At 37.5% G+C, this 22,246-nt stretch overlaps 1 long non-coding RNA gene across 1 annotated transcript in view; it reads right to left on the bottom strand.

The window, feature by feature from the left end:
- Window positions 1-22,246, bottom strand: part of LOC309637556 — a 738,298-nt gene that overhangs the window by 47,539 nt on the left and 668,513 nt on the right. The window contains exon 6 of the long non-coding RNA XR_014250650.1: window positions 14,154-14,208. This is a non-coding gene — a long non-coding RNA (uncharacterized lncRNA). The remainder of the gene's footprint in view (window positions 1-14,153; window positions 14,209-22,246) is intronic.

Below are 22,246 nucleotides of genomic sequence, written 5' to 3'. Positions count from 1 at the left end.
AATCCCATTCATGAGGGCTCCACCCTCATGACCTAATCATCTCCCAAAGGCCCCAGCTCCTAATACCATCTCAATGGGCATTAAGATTTCAACATATCAGATCTGCGGAGACAAACATTCAAGCCATAGCAGGCACTTAGGACGAAGCCCAGCTAACATAATGATGGCAGTCTTTCTCATTTGGCTATTGTTCCTTGCATATAAATCTCCTGTGGGAATCTCTGGGGAGGAGGGATAATTACCAGGCTTGAGTTGGAACAGTCCTGTGAGGACAAGCCAAATGTTGTCAACTCTCTTTAAAGAATCCTTCCGCCCTTCTCTTCTAAATGAAATCTGGGTTTCCCCAGGGGATACGACTTTTACCGTAGGATTCTCTTGGGTAGGAAGCTTGTTTTCCAGGATCCTGAGGACCTCGTATCCATGGCAGGTTTAAGCTGCCATTAGGACTCACTGTTTGTTACACATTCTTACCTGTCAGCTCATTCAGAAAGACCCACCATGTTCTAAGGTCTTTCCTCCCTCTCTGTTTTGTTCTCATCTTTCTTCTCATACTCATCCTCATGCTTACCCCCAAATTCCTGTTCACTGCTAAGTTAGACAAGTTGAGTTATAGCTTTGTCTCCCTCTTCCTTTTTCTGGCCATGTGCTCAGGGATATCTTCTCCAAACAAAAGTGGTCACAAGCTACACACTGATGTGTATTAGTCAGGGATTTCCAGAGAAACAAAACCAGTAGGATGAGTATATTTATAGAAAGAGATTCATTATAAGGAACTGGCTCAAGTCATTATGGAGGCTGAGAAACACTGATCTGTGGTTGGCAAGCTGGCGGCCCCAGATTCCAATCTGAGTCCAAAGGCCTGAGGACCAGGAGGGCCGATGGAAGTTCCAGTCCAAAAGCCAGCAGCAGGCTCAAGAACCAAGAAGAGCAGATGTTTCAGGATGAGTCTGAAAGCAGGAAAAGACTGATGTTCCAGCTCAAGGCAGGTCAGCTCAAGGAGGAATTCTTTCTTACTTGTGTGAGGTCAGCCTTTTTCTCTAATTAGGCTTTCAACTGATTTTATGAGGGCCACTCACATTAAGGAGGGCAATCTACTTTACTCAGCCTTTTACTGATTTAAATGTTAGTTTCATCCAGAAACACCCTCACAGATATACCCAGAATAATGTTTGACACAATATCTGGGTACCTTGTGGTTCAGTCACGTTGACACATAAAATTAATCACCACTAAGATGGCTCTCTCCTCTGAGAGAATTTCTATAGACAGCTCTTACATTTATTGTTTCTTGTCACTTTCCTTACATTATTTTAACAGTTTTCTACTTCGTTTCCCATTACCAATTGCTTTTTACCAGTTCTTTCTCCATATAACTGGCAGATTAAACTTTCTTTAAAAGCTGACCAAATCCCACCTCTTTCCTGTCTACTTCACCCTACTCCTCACAATAAAAAAAAATTCAAAATTCTTCATTTGACATACAGATCCATCCCCAAATTAGCCCACTTTACTTTTTTTTAGCCATACTTTCCATTCATCCTGCCCTCCTGTCATATTGAATTCATTAAATTTTTCCTTAGAAGCCCTTCCGGTACTTTACTCTCAAAGTCATCTTTCCATTCACCTAGAATAATCTTATTCCTCTTGCTTACCTGCACATCTGTCCTAAACTACTTGTTCTATTTGCTCTGTTTATAAAACATGTTCTTCATATCATTATAATGAAACTTCCAACTTTTAGTCCGTTTGTATAACTCTCCCTACCACTAGCCCATCATTTCCCAAAATATGTACCTGACAATGGTACCCCCTGAAAAAAAGGATTTCCTATTAAAAAACTGAAAAATGTATATATTATATTCCCTTGTAGGAATTTTGTAATGTATATGCTAGAGATTCTAAGAAATTCGTCAGAAGACTATTTAACTTAGTCTAATTTAATATTTGATTATTTTATACTAAGTGTGATTTATTTTGCACTTATACTGGCTGGGGGTTTATTGAGCTTCTTGGATCTGTGGGATAAAAATTTTCACTTCATTTGGAAAAAATTCAGTATCATTTTTTCAAATGTTTTTTTGCTCTAATCTCTCTTTTCCTTTTAGAACTCCAATTATACCACTTGGTACTTTCCCATAGTTCATGGATGCTCTCTATGTGTAGGTAATTTTTTCAACCTCTGCCTGCCCCTGGTTTCAGTCTGAATACTTTTTACTGACCAGTCTTTCTTTCTTTCTTTCTTCCTTGGTGTCTAATCTGCTACCAAGCCTCTCCTATGAACTTTAAAAAATAAGAGATATTGTAGTTTTTTGGTGCTAGAATTTTCATTTGGTTCTCTGGAAGGTTTCCATTTTCTCACCAGAAATACCCTCATTATATCCACCTTCTCCTATAAATCATTTCATGTATTTACAAGAGTTATTTAAAGCCTTTGCTAGTTTCAATAATTGGGGCATCTATTGACCTGCTTCTATTGACTATGTTTTCCTTTGATTATATATCACATTTTCTTACTTTTCATATCTCATAATTTAAAATTTCTTACTTGATTATATAAAATGTAAAGAGTTTGAAAGATGAAAGGTACTGAGAACAAAATTGTTGCTCTTCTCCTTCTCTCCTTGTAGAGAATCAAAGTGGAATGTTCCACTCTCCTAACCAAGTGTGGGGACTTCAAGAGACTTGCTTGTAGAGATGGTGTGTATCTTCAGGAAGGAAGACTGGGGGTCCACTCTCTGGTTGAACATTTGCTTGTGTGTTCCCTTGGCTGATCTGACTTGCTGCCCTTTTGAGTGTCACAAAATGAATAGGAGAGAGACAACAAAGAGAGGACAGCAATGAACCAGCCTATACTGCTATGTGCAATGCAAAAAGAACATGTGAGTTTTGCGTAGGTCAGGTGGACCAACCAGGCTTGCACTGTCTTGTCATCTTATGCCCCCGAAGGGTTGCCCGCCAAGAAGCTGGGGGTGGGGACTTAGGGTGGAAACTGAGGTGGGAGGAGACTGAGGCATCAGAAGAGCTTAGGCCACATGGGGGAACTCTCAGTGAGGAGGACTCCTGTAGAGCTTTCTGGATAACTCATACATGGGTACCACTGATCCTTAAGGGATAGGACAGGAAACCAGTACAGGGCACACTCGAAAGTAAGGATTATTTCATGACTGTAGTACCCCATCAGGGTTCGGACTAGTTATATTTAAGGTTCTCTCTCCAATGATGAGCTATAAGCCAGGGCTTGTGCCTGTCTTGCCTGTTGCCTACTGCAGTGCCTTGCACATAGTGGGTGCTCAGTGTGTTCCAAAAATACGTCTTGAATAAATGAACAAATGACACAGAGTGTCCCTACTTTTCCCTATACCCTCTCTTCACTTTATTTTTATCCCTAACACTGATCACATCTGACACATTATATGCTTATCTATGCACTTGGCAACTGCTTACCTTCCCCACAGAATGCAAGCCCTATGAAGACAGGGGAAGAGGGCTCTGTTTTGTTCACTGTGTGTCCCCAGGCCCTAGAAGAGTTCCTAGCACCTAGTATGTGCTCAGTAAACATTTTTTTGAATGAGTGGTTTGCTGTACGCCACATTCAGAACATAGACAGTGGTGGTGGGATAGCTAAAAAGATAGTGTCATGGCAAATATGTGATGTATATTTTGATAGTGCAGATAAAATTGAGGCAGGAGAGAATTTTTATGCTAAAATAGATTTTGAAAACGAATTTTAAAGCTACTCCAAAGGACCTTTCTTTATTAAAAAAAAAAAAATTCCTTACATTTCAACATGTATCTTTCAATGGTCACCTTTGCTCAAATCTTTTAAAAATTGTTACAATTTTAATAATACATTCTATGCCAAGGATAAAGAAAGAAACAATTTCTGATTGATAGTACTATAATCTAAGAGGTTAGCTGAAGACTAAATATTTTAAAAACCAGTTGAAAAGACATGTGAATACTGGCTAACATGAGGCTTCATATAGTAATTACTGAATATGCTTAAGCAGATATAGTGAATATCAGGTTTGGAAAGAAGACTTTTAAAAAAGGGTTTAAATGCAAAATGAAACAATCATATTGAAACTAGAGAACTGTTTTAATCTAATAATGTACTTGTGATATATATTTTGCTTAGTATATTTCTTGACTTACAGCCTTTGTCCATCTTGCTAATAGGAAGGGTACCAAACGATAAGCTAGTAGTTTGTGACTGTCAGAATGATCTAGTTTTAGAGTATTTGTAAACTGAGCTTTGGCTGACCTCTACCAGGGTCACAGTCAGTCACATCAAGAACAATGCAGCTTGTATACAAATGTCTGTCTGCTAGAGAGGAAAAAGAGAGGTGTTAGGCTTTTGCCTTATGATCTTGACCTTTATGTACAATAACAAATACCTCCCGTATAAGCAATCGACAGTGTTGTGAGCCCATGAGCTGGCCCTTTACTTCTGTTTATCATCATCTGATTAAGCTACAACCGTCCTTGAGGGTCAGAAGGTAGGATCAAGGCAAAAGCACCAGTCTTAACACTATGTTTCTTTTAGTCAAAGATAGTGGGTAAATGGAAGGAAACATCTTTGATATTTCATTTGATAGTCCTTAGCTCCTTAGTGATAAACCTTAAGCCAACACTGGGATTTCAGGAACACCTATTTTAATAACCACACTTCCCAAAAACACGCACTCTGACGTCAGTAAGGTGTTTTGTTTTACCACGCAGGAAATTAACCAGAAATAGAATCTCCAAGTGGCAACTTCTACAGTAATAGATTTTGATGAATATTTTTTCAGAATGTTCTGCTGATGCCTGACATCATAATGAATCATGCCAGATTACATCAATCATGTCATGTCACTTAAAAAAAAAAAACAAACCCAAACCATGATGTGTCTGGTAAAGATGGAGTTGTAATAGGCCACAGTTAGGAGGAATCCATTTTTAGAAAGAAAAATATACAGTAAATACTCAATATGTAGTGCCCAATTACCAAATTAAGAAAGGCTTTAAAATTCTCTCTGAAAAGCAGACAGAAGACAATTTCATATTTGATTTTTAAAGATGAGATATATACTAAGAAAAAAAGGATCATCTAGAAACAAATATTTTAAATCATATGTACTACCAATTCACAAATTCAGATTGATTGGGACCATTCTCAAAACATGGTTCAATTCTCTCCAACATGAACACAATTCTTAGCTTACCAACCAGCTGGAGCCCGTAGAAACATTCCCATGTAGAAGATAGTGGGCACCAAATAATCATCACTTGGAGGTAGGATACAGGTAGGACAGGGAAGATGAAATTATCCTGAAAGGTTCTATATCACCCATAAAGTTCCCAGGGAAGGTCTCTGTTTGACTCACTTTAAGTGATATTTCTGTAGGATGTCAATGCTCTCAGAATCAAGAAGTGTTTCCTTCTAAGTCTTCCCTTCAATTGTTATTTAACTCTCTTTCCTTGAAATAGAGTTTCTGTCCCTTATAGAAACAGAATGGCATCTACTATATCATACATATATTTTGGAGATGCAAAACTTGCATCTTTTTTTCTTCTTTAAAATTATTTTCAAACTGCTTTATCCTCAGGTAAAATTTAATAATAATTTAATCCTAATAAAATTTTAATATAAAACAGAGCAAAACTGCTCAGGTTGAAGGGAGTATAGGTGGTCCTCAAATCCTTCTTACAGGAAATATTCAATTGACCCAGTCAAGTCTACAAAGAATATGTAATATGTAGTATGACAACTATTGTTTCATCTACCTTTGCATACCCAGAACCAATTCCTAATATTAGTAGTTTTTGTTACTCTTTTCTGTCCCCCCACCTACATTTTCATATGTGGAGCCTAAAACTGAAAGGTCTTGAAAAAAATCATACTGAAATTCTGGTGCAAGAAAATGAATTCCGTGGATGAACAATCTGATTAAGTTTAGCGTGAGTGGCCTCTTCTTTATATTGCAAATATATTTCTTAATACCTTTAGGGACATAAATCTCTCCATTGGTATTTCTTTGTTTCTCAAATATGTGATTAGGTGAAAGCTTTTGGAAGTTTATGAATCATTTTTTCTATGTTTTTCAAACTCTAAGCTAATACCTCAAATTCTAGGATTTTATACATGGTTGCAACCATCCTGATATATGTAGAAAGGAGAATAAAAAAGAGAAAAGCAACCTATGGGGTGTTAATTTGACACACACAAAAAGAGGTCTGCACATACAGGGGGAGTGCTGTAGAGTGGTGGGGTTCAATGTGAGATCTATAGTCAGTCTACCTGGAGTTCAAATCCTCACACTAGTGGTAGACCTTTGGTAAACTAGTTTATCTCGCAAAACCTGCTTTTCATATGTAAAATGAGAATATTAATAGTGTCTGCCAGTTGGAGTTATCGTGAGGAGAAAATGACACAGCACACATAAGACATTTAACATGGAAACCTCACTCTCAGCAGATACTCACATGCCATCTATGTTGTGTACTTTGGGAAAACAATTGTCTACTGTAGTTTTTGCATGCCACTTTACATTTTTTAAGTCTGAAGGATATTATGAAATATTTTTTCTAACCTTTCTTAACATGAAAGAAATCAATCTTAGTCACAGAATTTTATGAGAGGATCCAATACTCTACCAACAAGGATTAATATTCTCATTCACAACTTGTAGAAATATAGGCAGACAGGCAATGTAGTTTGATTGCAAGTCATGGTTAGAAAATGCCTGATTCTTCATACCTCTCCTTTTAACCACTAGAAAATATTTACTCTGCAAAAGACTTCTTCCTCGTTATTGGATCTCTTGCAGCTTTGACCTTTGGGCATTGACCGGTATATATTTGGCTCTTCTTCAAATGACTGGAATAAATTCTTGGCTGAAACAGAAAGTTGGAGAAACCAGAAATCCTTCATGGTGAACTGTGGCCTTGAGCCCTTGTAAAACTTCTCAAAAAGCATCACAAACAATTTACCACCTGTTCTCACTTGCCTGCTTCATGAAAACCGTTGGTGTGTTGGGCAGTTGCGGGTAGCTGGGGACGGATGATTTACAAAGAGCTGCTTCCCCTACCCAAGTTTTGCAGCATGTGAGAACGAGTCACATGGGAAGGACAGAATGTTGTCTACTTGGATGATGGATGGCCATTGCCAGGGAAACTGCTCCCTTGGCAACTGTGGTCAGTACATCTGTCTAGCTGCATTTCTAAGACTTACATAGTCCCTACCATGGAAAATATGTTTTAAAACACAAACACATATGAAAAAAACAAATAAAAAATTATGGAGCTGATAAGGAATTCTTTGCTTTTATGGCAAAGTACTTTGGATGGAGTGATGGTGGTGTTCAGCAGAATACATTTAGGGGTGTTAACTCATAAATGGAAAACAAAATGTCCCCAACCTAAGCTAGCTCATAAAACAAAACAAATCTAAACCAGATAATCATTGGGTTTATTAGTCACAACACACACGGGTTTAAGGCTTCACAGAAGTGTTTGTAGGGAGCTTACTTGAAACACTGAGCACTCCCAAATACAGTTAAACTAAAGTTTATATAACTCTGTCTTAAAGAGAGATGTGGTCAAGAAGGAGGGAGATAAAGTCAAAGACTCATTTGGGGAGAGGGCAGAATGTTAAGATCTAGCAAAAATTAAGAAAATCAATTCTGAATTAAAAATCTAAGATGGTAGAAAATACGGTTCCATTTAAAAACACTTGATTTATTCACAGATCTTCAGGAGTACAATAATGCAATATGTGAAGAATGCCCACATAGAACTGCCATTGGCTTTGAGAGGTTAGAGAGAGTGAAATTTTGCACTTAAAAAACTAAAAATAGGGGACTTCCCTGGAGGTCCAGTAGTTAAGACTTTGCCTTCCAATGCGGAGGGTGCAGGTTCCATCCCTGGTTGGGGAGCTAAGACCCCACATGCCTCGGGGCCATAAAATCAAAAAACATAAAACAGAAGCAATATTGTAACAAATTCCATAAAAGACTTTTTAAAAAATGGTCCACATTAAAAAAAAAAAAAAAACCCTAAAAATAGAGGTTCCTTAAAAAACTAAAAATAGAGCTACCATATGATCCAGCAATACCACTCCTGGGCGTATATCTGAAGAAAACCATAATTCAAAAAGATACATGCACCCCCTATGTTCACTGAAGCACTACTTACAATTAGCAAAGACATGGAAGCAACCTAAATGCCCATCAACAGATGAATGGATAAAGACAATGTGTTACATATATACAATGGAATATCACTCAGCCATAAAAAAGAACGAAATAATGCCATTTGCAGCAACATGGATGGACCTAGAGATTGTCATATTGAGTGAAGTAAGTCAGACAAAGAAAGACAAATGTCATATGATATCATTTATATGGGGAATCTAAAAAAAGGTTACAAATGAACTTATCTGCAAAACAGAAATAGAGTTACAAATGTAGAAAACAAACTTATGGGTACCAGGGGGTAAGGGGCAGGGGATAAATTGGGAGATTGGGATTGACATATACACACTACTATATATAAAATAGATAACTAAAAAGGACCTACTGTATAACACAGGGAACTCTACTCAGTACTCTGTAATGGCCTATATGGGAAAAAATCTAAAAAAGAGTGACTATATGCATATGTATAACGGATTCACTTTGCTGTACACCTGAAACTAACACAACATTGTAAATCAACTATACTCCAATAAAAATTGTTCTAAAAAATACATAAATTTAAGGAAATAAATCCCGCCCCCAAAAAGTTTAAGAATAGAAACAATACATTACCTATATGAATTTTGCAGAAAGTTTACTGTTTCTATGAAAATAATTTGTGAATTACAATTAACATGGTGAATAAGAGCTTCATTGAAAACTTAATTTGAAGAATTTATACCATGAAGGATGGGTGTAAATTCCATAGGAGTGTCCATTACAATTAAACAGGTATATTAACATAAAAGGCTAAAGAAAGGAAGAAGAGATACGTAACGTTAGCTGTAGTTTATATTCTGAGAACATCAGACAATATTAGGGAATTGAGATAAGCTGTTGGGTTATGTTTTCACATGTACAAAACAATAAATGTATTTAACAAATTCTTTTTTTTTTTTTTTTAACAGTCTACAGCACTCAGTATTCCCAAGCAGTCTCCCATTTGAGTACTAACCAGGCCGACCTGATCCTGCTTAGTTTCTGAGATCAGATGAGATTGGGTGCATTCAGGGTGATATGGCCACAGACAGAAACTAACAGATTCTTGATGTACTTTTCCACACCTTAATGGGAAGCATTTTAACATGCTGTTGACCAAGCAGTGATCTTGACAGGGTGATCGTCACCTGTGCTTGCTCATGAAAATTCTTTGCATGAGAGAGTGTCAGAAGCTTGGAAGAAAGTTTTGGGGAATAATAGTGGAACATTCTTTTAGGGATGCTAATGTTCATGATGGCACAGAAGATGAAAGTATATGGAAAAACACAAACATCAACAACTGCGTCAAACATGAATTCAGAAGAGTTTGACTATAAATATGCAGAAATTTTAGGAAGACTTTAACCAATTTATTTTACTTATGTTTTACTTTTTCTGTTTGCACAGTGTGAAATATGATAAAAAATGTGTCTAAGTCTAAAACTGTTCTTTTGGTAAGTACAGAATAAAAATTCTAGGTGATAAGAAAGCATTGCATTATAGTTTAAGCAGCACTGTTTTTTCTTTCTTAGTGGTAAATCAAAAATGGCGCATTTTACAATTGACAGTATCTTAGATTCACTGAAATATGGGACTAAGTTTGGACCACACCCTTCATTGTCTGAGAAGTGAAGCACAAAAAGAGTGAGAGGAACTGAGATGAAAATACTGACCAAGAAGGATACTACCCACCTCTCTTCTCCCCAACAAATGGAAAAAAGCAAAGATAATAAGGTTTTCACTGAATTGCTGATTAGTAAAGACAAAAGCACAAAGTTGGTGAGCATTTCTCTATGGCAAAGCATGTCACAATTAAACAAATGATTAAATTGATTTCATAGATGAACCTGGTGTTTAATCTTAGTTTGCCTCTGTCACTTAATCTGAAATCCAATTTCATGTCTGCTTTGTACATCAAAGAGCAACACAGGTCCGTGCTCCATACTTTCTCAAAGGAAAAAATTAAATTAAAGGAGAAAAACTTTCCCAAATAGTAAGGTTGATGTAGATGCATTTGGTAGAGCAAGTTGATTTTCTCCCAGATAACTTATTCTTCAAGAATATCTTCAATGTCAAGCCTAAAAAGTTGTCTTTACAATACTGCCAGTCACTGATTGTACATGTTCTCTTTCAACTGATTTATCTATCAGGGTCTTTATGTGTCTGTTGATTAAAAAGTCAACCCCGGGCTTCCCCAGTGGCGCAGTGGTTGAGAATCTGCCTGCTAATGCAGGGGACACGGGTTCGAGCCCTGGTCTGGGAAGATTCCACATGCCGTGGAGCAACTAGGCCCGTGAGCCACAACTACTGAGCCTGCACGCGTCTGGAGCCTGTGCTCTGCAACAAGAGAGGCCGCAATAGTGAGAGGCCCGCGCACCGCGATGAAGAGTGGTCCCCGCTTGCCGCAACTAGAGAAAGCCCTCGCACAGAAACGAAGACCCAACACAGCCAAAAATAAATAAATAAATAAATAAATAAATTTATTAAAAAAAAAAAAAAAGTCAACCCCACATACTTTTCGTTTTCCTGATCTATTTGACAGACTCTGAGGGAAACATTGAAGGAGAGGATCCTGCTTCCATAGTTACATCACTCTGTTTGAGAGTCCATTGAAATTCAGCAATAGATAAGACCAACTCCAACTTTATAGTGTAACTTCCATTTTGTGGAAAGCTATTTTCATTTTGGCACATTAACTAGTACAATATGAAAATGAAAAATCTGAAAGTGAATATGAAAATCTTTATACCCTCCAGCTGATTCTTCAAAGTTCATTTTCAAAATGTACTTGTTTGGAGAATCTGTGCAGTAGGAAAACTGTATTTACCAAACCATGTAGCACATTCCTAGACAGACACAATACCACTAAATCAGTCCATTCAATGTTGGCACTTGCCTTCCTTGAGAGTTTGGTTTTGAGCACTGTTCTCCTTTTCTCACTGATAATATAATTTTTGGAGTATCCAGGAACTGCTGGCAAATTTTAGTTACACCTAATTGTCACAGGAACAAAACCATGTGAGGCACAAAGAAGGCCACATTTCCCAGCCTGCCTTGCAATCCAGTGGGATCAGGTGACTATATTCTGGCCAATAGAATGTGGACAGAACTCATACATCCACTTCTGAGCCTCAGCCTTCTATTTCTTTGCTTGTTGGATGACAGATATCAAAAATCCAGGGAGGACTCTGAGATTTAATGAAAGGATGAGCAGTAGGAGGAAGTAGCCTGGGTCCATGTGTGTCTCTGGGGGCAGAGCAAGGCCCCATTCCCAATTCACATATGACTATGCCAAGAGTAAAACATCAACCCTTGCTGTGTCAAACAGCTGAAATGCTGGGCCTGTTTATTACAGCAGCTAGGGTTACTTAACCTGACTAGAAAAAATAATATAATAGAGAAGTCCCCAACTATATCCCTTAGGAGCTCCATCAGACATATTATAATATAGCTATATGGCCTTTGTAATACGGGAGAACATAATCAAAACGTTCAGTAACAGTTCTGGACATTCATTCCCTCACTTCGGAAATATTTTGGGGTACCTGTGCTTACTGGGATAAGTGCGGGGGATGTAATAATGAACTAAATAGACATGGTGCTTTTCCTCAAGAAGCTTATAGACCAGAAGGTAGACATCAGGCAACGGATCATACATACAAATGTACGATTGCAACCATGATCATTTCCATGACATGAGAATCATGATCTTATCAGACACAAAAATAGAGGTATTTGCCTTAATCTGGGACGTGCCCATGAGGAAGGATTCCATATTAGGGGGACAGATATGCAATTACTATGTGGAATTCAGACAGTATGAGGCAACATGAAAGAGGGCCAGATTAGGTGTAGGAGGGAGAATGAAGAGCATTAGTATAAACCAAGCCTGCATAAGAATGCAGGGCCAAACCAGACTAGAGTAAGTACTTTCCTCTTTGCTCAGATACTAAATGATCAGATTTGCCTTCTGTCCTTTGATAAAGGCCGCTCTGGCTACACTGTAGAAAAATGGATTGAACACGAACATGTACCTATATTTACATGAAGAGCGTATGTGACAATATAAACATCACATATCAATATATGGATACCCCAGAAATAAAAAGAAATATAAAAACAGTTCAGCACTGGAAATGCTTTTGAGACTGGGTGGTTGTTTTGGTAAATTTTAGTTACTTTTAATTTTATGCCCCCCTGCCCCCGACCTTTAAAGCAATTACAGATCACCTAGTAGTTCAATCTGGTAAGTTTGAAACAGGAGACGCTTGCCTTAGGCCACTGAGAACATCCAAGGCAAACCAAATTGCAGCAAACTATGAGGCTGGTTGGAGTGACAATTTGGTCTTCAGTGACTCTAGCACCCAATGCCCTTGTGAAACCTACAAGTCACTCATCCATACCAGCCACCAAGAGGGATTCCCTGTAAGAGGCATTGGTGTTCCCCAACTCTCATTACTGGGACGACATTAATGGCATTTCAGTTTCTCCACAGAACTTACGAAGGTTTATGCTCCAAACAGGAAGGAGAAAGATGTCTTCAGCCTCCCTGATTTACACAGATTTCTAGCATGGATGGCCATCTTTCTTAGATTATCCCCCAATCATTGAGAGAATTATATGTTGATGTCTCCAATCTTTTATCCTGATTTTTTTTCCTCTCTGTATATGAAAACCACCGCTATAGAGGATTACAATTAGATAATCATCTTGAGATGTTCCCTGTCAGATTCTGGGCCTCAATCTGATTTCTTGCCCTTGTGATTCAGGCAGCGGAGCCTGGCAATCACACCTTCCCAAACACATAAACATCAGAGCAGGTTCATACTGGCCCTCTCTCCTCCATACATGGGAAAAAGATCTGGGTGCCCAGCTCCTTGTTGCTTTTCATTTTTAGATACACTACACCTTTCCAGAAGCAATGTCTACAAGGAATGCTAAATAGGCCCCCCTGCATTGAGATGCATCTAAAAGATGTTGTTTCCCTGTAAGAAAGGATGATTAATGCCAAGTAGCTATTTTCTAAGGTACAACTGTAAACCTTCAAAGTCAGGGTGTTAATTTGGTGATATTAACTTTTGAGTCACTTGAGTAGTCAGTTTAGGAAGCAACAATTCTCTTAAAACTCTTATAATTACATTTGGACAAGTTTGCGCGTAGGACCGCAAGTCCACCAGCTTATTATAACCATGGCGCATTTCACACACCATCTTCATTATCTTGTGCTAAAGAAGAGAGCACACACTCTTCTGTGGGTAATTTTAGATTGGCCACTGACACACTCCGCAGTGTTTATAAAGAAAACAAAACTTGGATGTTGGCCCTTTTAATTATAACTGGCAGAATCGCTACACCCAAAAATCACATAATCTCTTCATCATATTATATCTTTGAAGACATCTGCTTACAAAGCAGTAACAAGGAACTCGGAATCTAAAAACAAACTTTGTACTAGATTGATTGGTTTGGCGAGCCATGCTTCTAAAGTACTGGCGGATTCTGAAAGATGTATTCCTGAACTTCAAGAAAAGCTTAAAATATGCTACCATGGAGCTACATCAAATTGTCCTTGGTCTGGACAGGCGGATTAGAGCCTGTTATTAGGATGCCTGTTGTTGCTAAGGAAAGTCAACTGGCCCAATGGAAGATGCCATAAATTTCACGAGCCATTCCTGTTGTTCCACAGTTTCCAAATAAATGCCTAGCTAATAAAACTTTTTGATAAGTTCAGGGCACTATTTCACCTGAGAAATCATCACCCTCAAGGTGCTATTTTCTAGGTGTTTTATATAATATTTTGAGGACAATTGAGAACACTAGACATTCCACCAAAGGATGAAAGCTGATCTATGACATCATCTCAACTATTCATCAAACATGTGCCTATTTTCACATGATTTTGGACATGATCTGAGTTCATCTTTGAGTTATTACCCTGTGATCCCTGTCACTTACCTTAGGGCAGATCATCTTGCAGCTCGCAGAGTTCCTAAACTCACGATACTGTAACCTGAAAGATAAAATGGTAAAATTACTTATTAGTTAACCTGTGCTCTGCAGATGGGTAAGAAGCTTTCTTTTTCTAGGTGACTTGTACACGTGTACTTGAGTTAAGAGGATGAAAAAAAAAAAAAAAAAACCAAACCCAATGCAAAAGCCTGGATTTGTTGCCAAAATAAAACTGCCTATATCTTATGTAGTCATCTAATTCATAAGGTCCCACCCTCCTTCCACAACTCCAGCCAAAGTGGCTGTTTTTCCTTCCCTCACAGTATCTTCTGGAACCCAGGACTAGTTGTTAAACACTAATGTGACTTATGACGGCTGCTGGAAAAGTGAAAGCGATCTCATTGTGTTGCATGAGTTCAACCAAAATGACTAACAAATTTCAACATTTAGAATATCCACTAGGACAAGTATTTACTGCTCGGTGAGTAAGTTTATTTTAAGAATCTTGATCCAAAATGACTCTGCTGGTGGTAATGCTGTGAACATTGCCTATATTTCAGACAAACTGATTTTTCCCCCCTGATGTTAAAAATTACAGTTGTAAATAGGTACACTGCCTAAAAATTCTAAAATTGTGTACACACTTTTTTAAATGTCAAAAGCACTCAAAGAGCCTCAAAGTTGTTGATGTTTGGTGTCATTGTAACACTAATTTTATTAGTTGGAAGTATTTTTTCCCCAAATGTTCTTCTGAGAAGCGTAGAATAACTGCTGTAAGCCCAGAGCACTGAACTATTAACTGTTAACAGCGGAGGAGTTTTCAGGTTCCAGTATTTTAGTTCATGCTTAGATGTAAGTATTTTGCTCACACCTCTCCCTCTTGCAAATATGTAAGCCAAGAAAGTTAATAATTTTGATGTGAATTAAAAACTTCTGAATGTCTTCATATATAGAGCACAGACGCGGGAAACATTACTAGAACTAGCAAACCACTAGGAGGATAAAAAGTGTAAAAGTAAAAAACAAGAAAAAAAAAAGAATGATTACAGCACTAAGAATGGTTTATTTTAATGGAGCTAGTTCAGCATTTCCATTTTCGGTATTTATGGTACAGTTCCTCCAACATGTTTTCTTTTTTTTTTTTTTTTTTGAAAGGTCACGTCAGGAAGACTTTGGCTGAAGAAACTTAGAACAGACAAGAGATGATGCAAAAGAAAAATAAAACTATCCCATGGAATTGTCATTCTAGAACTTTCTGTATGCCAGGGAGTGAGACCATAATGTTTGGGGCTAGGTACATTTGGATAAAGCCTTGGGTTCTCAGGACTTCCGCAAAACACAGTAGGGGCAAAAGACCAGCAGGGGCTTCTAATTAGAAGATTTACACGGCATGTACTGAATCTTACTTTCTTTACAGTGTGTAGCTCTGTGCCTGCAGACGGATGTCCCAGTTATAACTTCTGGGTGATTTTTATGCAAGTCTGCTTTGCAGGACTAGTCTTCTAAGGTGTTTTCCTGGGCCAAGGAAAATCCTGAGCGTCAAAAGAAGATAAATACGTATGTACCCACTGCATATGAATTTGTCTCACAGGCTGCTAACACACAAAATTCCTTGCAGGCGCAGAGAATCTAGAAAAGCCTGCGACTTCAGCACGGCTCTCTCAAATGTGAAGGAAGCAGGCTCTCGGCTGCTTTTCGATTCTCGTAGGAGATGTAAAGGTGTAATTTCTGCAGTGAGTAATGGTACAAATAAAATTATGTTTATTATTACTTTATTCATGACATTTAATTATAGAGGGAGATAGCTAGTCAGATAACAAAACAGCCATAAACAAGGGAAAGGCCCCTTTGCTCTTTTTAAATCGATGCTCTCAAACAATTGGGAAGAGCATTAATAGAATGCCCGGCGAAAGAGAGACTCCACAGTCCTAAGTGTTCACTTGGGGTTCGTCAAATAATGGACCACTGGCCTATTTTTCAAGCCATTTCTCTGCAGTAACTTGACATTTGATAGGATTACCTCTGGATTTTGGTCTGAGTCTCTGCTGTGCCTGAGAAGACTGTCATCTTTTGATTTAAAGATAACAGAGCCGATCACGTGAAAAGGTTGTGACTCATAACCAAATATCAAGAAAGATTTTGTCTACGGTTTGCTTTCTTACCTCACTGTTGTAACTGAAATGATCAAATGACTAGTTTCCATTATAAACAGCATCTATTCATTTTATTAAAAAAAAGGCTGACATTCTTCAGAGATGAAATATAAAAGTATCATAAAACTCAGAGGCAATTCTTTTCCCCTGAAGACTCAGAACATTTGCTGATTTTAATTTCAATTCCAAAGTTTCACCAAAAAAGATGAATCAATTTTGCTTAAGCAGAATACCGGACAATTAAAAGAAAAACCTGAACAGGTCAAACATAGATAAAAATGAATTAGGAGGCAATGGAATTACACACAGGAGAACAAAAACACACCTAAACACTGGCAATGCAACTGACCGTTCAAACTATAGTTAATAAGTTCCCAAACATGCAAGTTTGAATTTTAAAATTAAGCTTCCCAATTGCCAGTTTCAAAAAATGTAATGAGTTTAGAGTAGCCTTTTTATTATGCATGGTTTTATGTCTTCAGATTTCAAAATTACCTAGCATACACGTTCACCTTTGCTAAAATCTCCGGGCTGTTTTCATTTCTATTTAAAAAAGGCTAAACAGTAAGATGTGCCTCTGCTTTGCATTCTAATTGCATGTAACTGATTTGCACAGCAGAACAAAAAACTCATTTTCAGATTAAGAATAGTGCACCAAGAAATAATTATTGTTCTACCAGAAAAAAAATATTTTTCCCACATCCTTCTCCCCTCATTTATGGCAACTGTTTTCTAGGTTTCCCTCAGGTTGATCTCTTTTATAGACCACCATGCATTGCTCTTTAGGGACTAAAATAATGCAAATGGAAACAAGGAACATACAACTGTTTTGACTACATTCTTCTGCTTGCAACATAACACTTGCCTTTTATTATTTTATCTTCAACAATCAAGGGGTGACTAAATGGTTGCAGGTGGTGATGAAAATAAAAGCCATCCATCATTATTTATTAGGCATGAAAAAGATACACAATAATGTAATTTAATCTCAGAGCAGACAATTATTTCCACATATTGATAATACAATGTGAAAACTGTCATGAATTCTAATATGATATTTTGGCTTTATTGGTGCACCACGGCCAGCATGACAAATAATGAAATTGCATCAAAAAGAAAAAAAAGGTAATTGTGTGCCTATGTCAGTATCATGGGGGGAAAACATATCACCAAATTTTTAAAGCTTCTTCATTATAACTTGAACAAGTCAAAAGTTTGAAGTGGAAAAAAGGCACGCTTTCAGTTTTTGCTATTTAAAACACAATCTATTACATTCACACCACAATCTATAATCTGAATAAACATCGACTATGTAAGTGTTTTATGATATAAAAGTTTTGAAGACCAGCCAGCCTGCTAAAATATTTGCAAGAAGTATATATACACCATAGGGTCAAATTTCTAACATGTTCTTTGGTTCACTGTAGTCTGGTAAAAATCTGCAGATGAAAACTCTGTGATCTCTACTTTGGGTAGCATACACGTGGCTATTAAATGTAGCAAAGAACGTACCTTTTAGCCAAATAAAGCAAGAAATGGTTGAAAATAAACATCTTTGGTAGGAAAAATCCTGACTGATGAAATGCTTGGTCAAAAAAAAGTGAAAGCTAGTTTTTCGTTATGTTAAATGATTCCTATTTTCACTGGTTTGTTGAATTCTATCTCCAAATAGGACTTGGAAGGTGAAAATAGGACAAAAAAGAAACAAACTAGCATTTCATCTTCGTAAATGGGAACGCAAAGCATCTTACGACATTTATTTCAATAGATTTTTGTTTCTGCCAGAAGAGTGATCATGATTAGAGATGGTTTTTAAAGTGACTGTTCATTATACAGTGTACACACACACACACACACACACACACACACACACAGATACATTCGTTCTATAGCACACAGATACAGCATTCTCTATACTTTCTCAGAGACTAATTTATTCATAGTTCACATATAGATCAGAAGTGGAATATAAGCTTATTGAATAAGATAAATGACCTCCTCTTAGAAAAATACCTTTCAGAATTATTCAGGAAGGAGAATATTTTAGACTTGGATTGAGTGATGGACAAGACGTGGAAGAAAAAGTGTCTCTGAGTGATCATAGCACTGTGACCATTCTGGGCTGGGAGAGAAAATTTATATATCATGTGGTTACTCAATTTTATAAAGGGAACCTAAGAACAAGTGTAGGCACTGGGTAGGAAAAACAAATGAAAGGAATAATTTAAAAAGTCAATAAGCCACAGGAAATCTGGAGACTGTTTCAAAACACCTTATTGGAAGCCTAGCAAAAGTATGTGCCAGAGATCAAAGGGACACTTGGAAATGTGGCCCAAGTAAGGAAACCAGGGAGATCCACAAACTATGGCAGGTCAGGTGTGAACAAGAATGCAGGCGAGCCAAAAGAGAATTCAAAAGTCCCTTGCAAGTGACTCCAAAGCTAATAAAAATGTTCTTCAAAATAGATCCATGGCAGAAAACCAAGTAGAGAACTAATGGGCTGATCAAGTGACCCACTCTGGGCAAAAGAGATATTCTTTTTGAAGGATGGAAACCCTTGTGACTTTACTAAAGATGATTCATTCATTCATACCTTCACATTAATTCACTCATTCAATTATCCATCCATCCATCTATCTGATCATCTACTTATTAAAGAAATACAGAATGCCTACCATGAACCAGACTTTGGGTTCAGTACTGGAATAGAGAATGGCATAAGCCAATCATTCATTTATTCTTTCTTTTCACTCATTCAGTCATCAATTCATCCATCCAACATGTGTTTGCTTACCTATTCATTCCACCAAAAAAATTACAGAATGTGTATCATGAGACAGACCCTAGGTTAAACACTTGGAATATATTAATACATAAAACATTCATTCAGTCAGTCCACAAATATGTGAGAGTCTACCTTGTGCCAAGGCCTGGTCTAATCCTTTGAGATAGATCAGTGAAGAGCAGAGATAACAGCCCTGCTCGAATCAACTTTCTTTTCCAGCAGAGAGTAGCAGCGGAGGTAGGCAGCCTATACGACAAGCAATTAATCACAAAATCAAAAGAATCATCTAGTATGATAGGTATTATGAAGGACAAGTCCAGGCAGCTCTGAGTGCCTGACATGGGTCCCTGTCTGAGGCAGAAAACAGTACCCTATTAACAGACCTAAAGGAATGAAGCAGGGAGAGTAGCACGAGGTGAAGACGAGGAGAGGGCACAAAGATCACATTATTTAAGAAATGAAGAATACTAGACTTCATCTTAAGAGCAAGGGAGGCAGCTGAAGCCTTTTAGCAAGAGTGATCTACTTACAAAGTCTGACACGCTTCTGTTCAAAATCCAGCAATGGTCCCCTACTTCACCTGGAGTGAAAGTTGAAGTCCATACAACGACCTGCAAGACCCTCTATATTCTGTCCTCTGTCAGCCCCTGACTTAAGTTTTTCACCACCCTCCCCTACTCAGTCTACTCCAGCTACACTGGGCTCCTTGTGCCCACTGGCTATTTCCTCCCCCTGCCCACTCCAAATGGATGCACCCTTACCTTCGTCAAGCCCTTGCTCAAATTTCCCCTTGTCTGTGGGGCATCACCTGAGGACCAGACTTAATACTGTGACTTCCCTGCCATCTTTACTCTTACCCTGTTTTGCATCCCACCCCCCTTGTAGCATTCATTGCCTTCTGATGTACAGTACACTTTATTTATTTGTTATGTTTTACATACAGTTAACCCTTTGTATCCTTGGGTTCTGCATCTGTGGATTCAACCAACTGCAGATTGAAAATATATGGGAAAAAAAGTCGAGAAAGTTCTGAAAAGCAAAACTTGAATTTGCCAGCAACTAGTTACACATAGTATTTACAACTATTTACACAGCAATTTACATTGTATTTATAACTATTTACATAGAATTAGGTATTACAAGTTAACCTAGAGACGACTTAAAGTATACAGAAGGATGTGCCTAGGTTATATGCAAAGGCTACACCATTTCATGTAAGGGACTTGAGCATCCGTGGATTTTGGAATCTGCAGGGGCTCCTGGAAACAATCCGCCCCAGATATTGAGGGACAACTATGCAGACCTACCTCGTTCTCATTTTACTGTGCCTTGTTTCATTGCACTTCACAGATTGTAAAAAAAAAAAAAAAAAAAAAAAAGCAAATTGAAGGTTTGTGGCAACCCTGTGTCAAGCAAGTCTATCTGCATCATTTTTCCAAAAGCATTATTTTAAAATTAAGGTATGTACATTGTTTTTTAAGACATAATGCTATTGCACACAATAGACTACAATATAGTGTAAACATAACTTTTGTACACACTGGGAAACAAACAAATTCGTATGACTCACTTTATTGTGGTGTTCCCATTATTGCAGTGGTCTGGAACCAAAACTGCAATATGTCTGAGGTCTGCCAGTAATGTCTATATCCCCCCAGGAGAATGTTTTCTTCATGAAGCAGGAGTTTTTGTCTTTTGTTCACATTTATCCTAGTCAACTAAAAACTAAATTAGTGCCTGGGATACACAACTCAATAATCATTTGCTGAATAGATAAATTAACGAATGTCCTGGATAACATGATCATATTAGCGTGTTAATAAAATTCCTCTGCTTGAAGCCTGAAGAATAAGTTGGGAAGAGTTAAGTGTAGATGTAGAAAACCAAGAGGCTGTTTTGAGGGTCTAATAAAAAAACAATGGCAACTCAGGCTAGGGTGAAGATGCTAGAAGTAGAGAAAAGTAAACTAGTTTAGGGGATTTTTTAGCAGAATCATCAGGGCCTGCTTACGGTAGTGTGCTGGAGTAGGCATGGACTGGTTTACAAGAGCTGATAATTAAACTTTAAGGAATTCTGTTAGTCGGTTGTTAAGCACAGACGTTATTAAAAATTAAATTATATAAACTGGCAATTAATTATATTAAAACAGTTAATAAATATTCAAAAGTAATTAATTCCTGATTATTTTACTATTACCTATGCTCTTGATGCTATTTATGTCTATTGTGCTTCTATGGGAAGTATCTGATGGTGTGTTACTGTGCAAATTTTTTCAACTCCACATTCAATTAGGTCACACTGGTAGCGTGAAATCAGTCAGAGAGGGAGTATTTATTCCCTGGTAATTGTCAAAGGCTATAAATCAGAGCTTGCTCTATTATCTTGTTGATTTTGTAGACTTAAGAAAGTGATGGAGAAAACATTAATAATACCCATTAATTTTAAAAGTATGTCATGTCTGCAGATATTTCACTGTTAATATCACACAAAATTGAAGAAATATTTCTCCAGGATGTGAAAACAATTATCTGATTCAGCAAAGAAGCCATTCACATCATTGATAAAAGAATGAAATTCTGACATACAGCTATGTTGTTTCACTCTTGTCTTACTCTTTAATGTAAAGCAAACTATCAACCAACATACATATCAGATATAGTCGCTTGTTAGTTGCAACCATAAGTTGGCTATGGACCCAAGAGTTTTTCAGAAAACAAAATATTTTATGAGAATCAATTGTCTATATGAAATTTACAAAGAGTATTGTATATTTTATTATCATTGTAAACTGTGTAACACATTCTTTTTTAACCTTTTTTTTTTTTGGCCGTACCACACAGCATGTGGGATCCTAGTTCCCCAATCGAACCCGTTCCCCCTGCAGTGGAAGCATGGAGTCCTAACCACTGGACCACCAGGGAAGTCCCAACACATTCTTTATACCAATAATATCTATGATAAATTTAAATAGATACGTCTACATTTTCTTTCTGGAGAACTAGGTTGTTAAATAGCATACTGCTGCGTACATATGGGTCAAAGAGACCCTTATATACCCAGAGAGAAAGAATCATCAAAAATGCTGCAAGTTTCTATCTTGTTTAACTGCCTAAAAGGTGATACTCATACCTTTACACAGGGAACATTAGAAAAGGACTAAG

Source organism: Balaenoptera physalus (assembly GCF_965194825.1).
Source record: "Balaenoptera physalus genome assembly, chromosome: 11".
Classification (NCBI taxonomy): Eukaryota; Metazoa; Chordata; class Mammalia; order Artiodactyla; family Balaenopteridae; genus Balaenoptera; species Balaenoptera physalus.
This window is presented reverse-complemented; position numbering and strand designations above follow the sequence as displayed.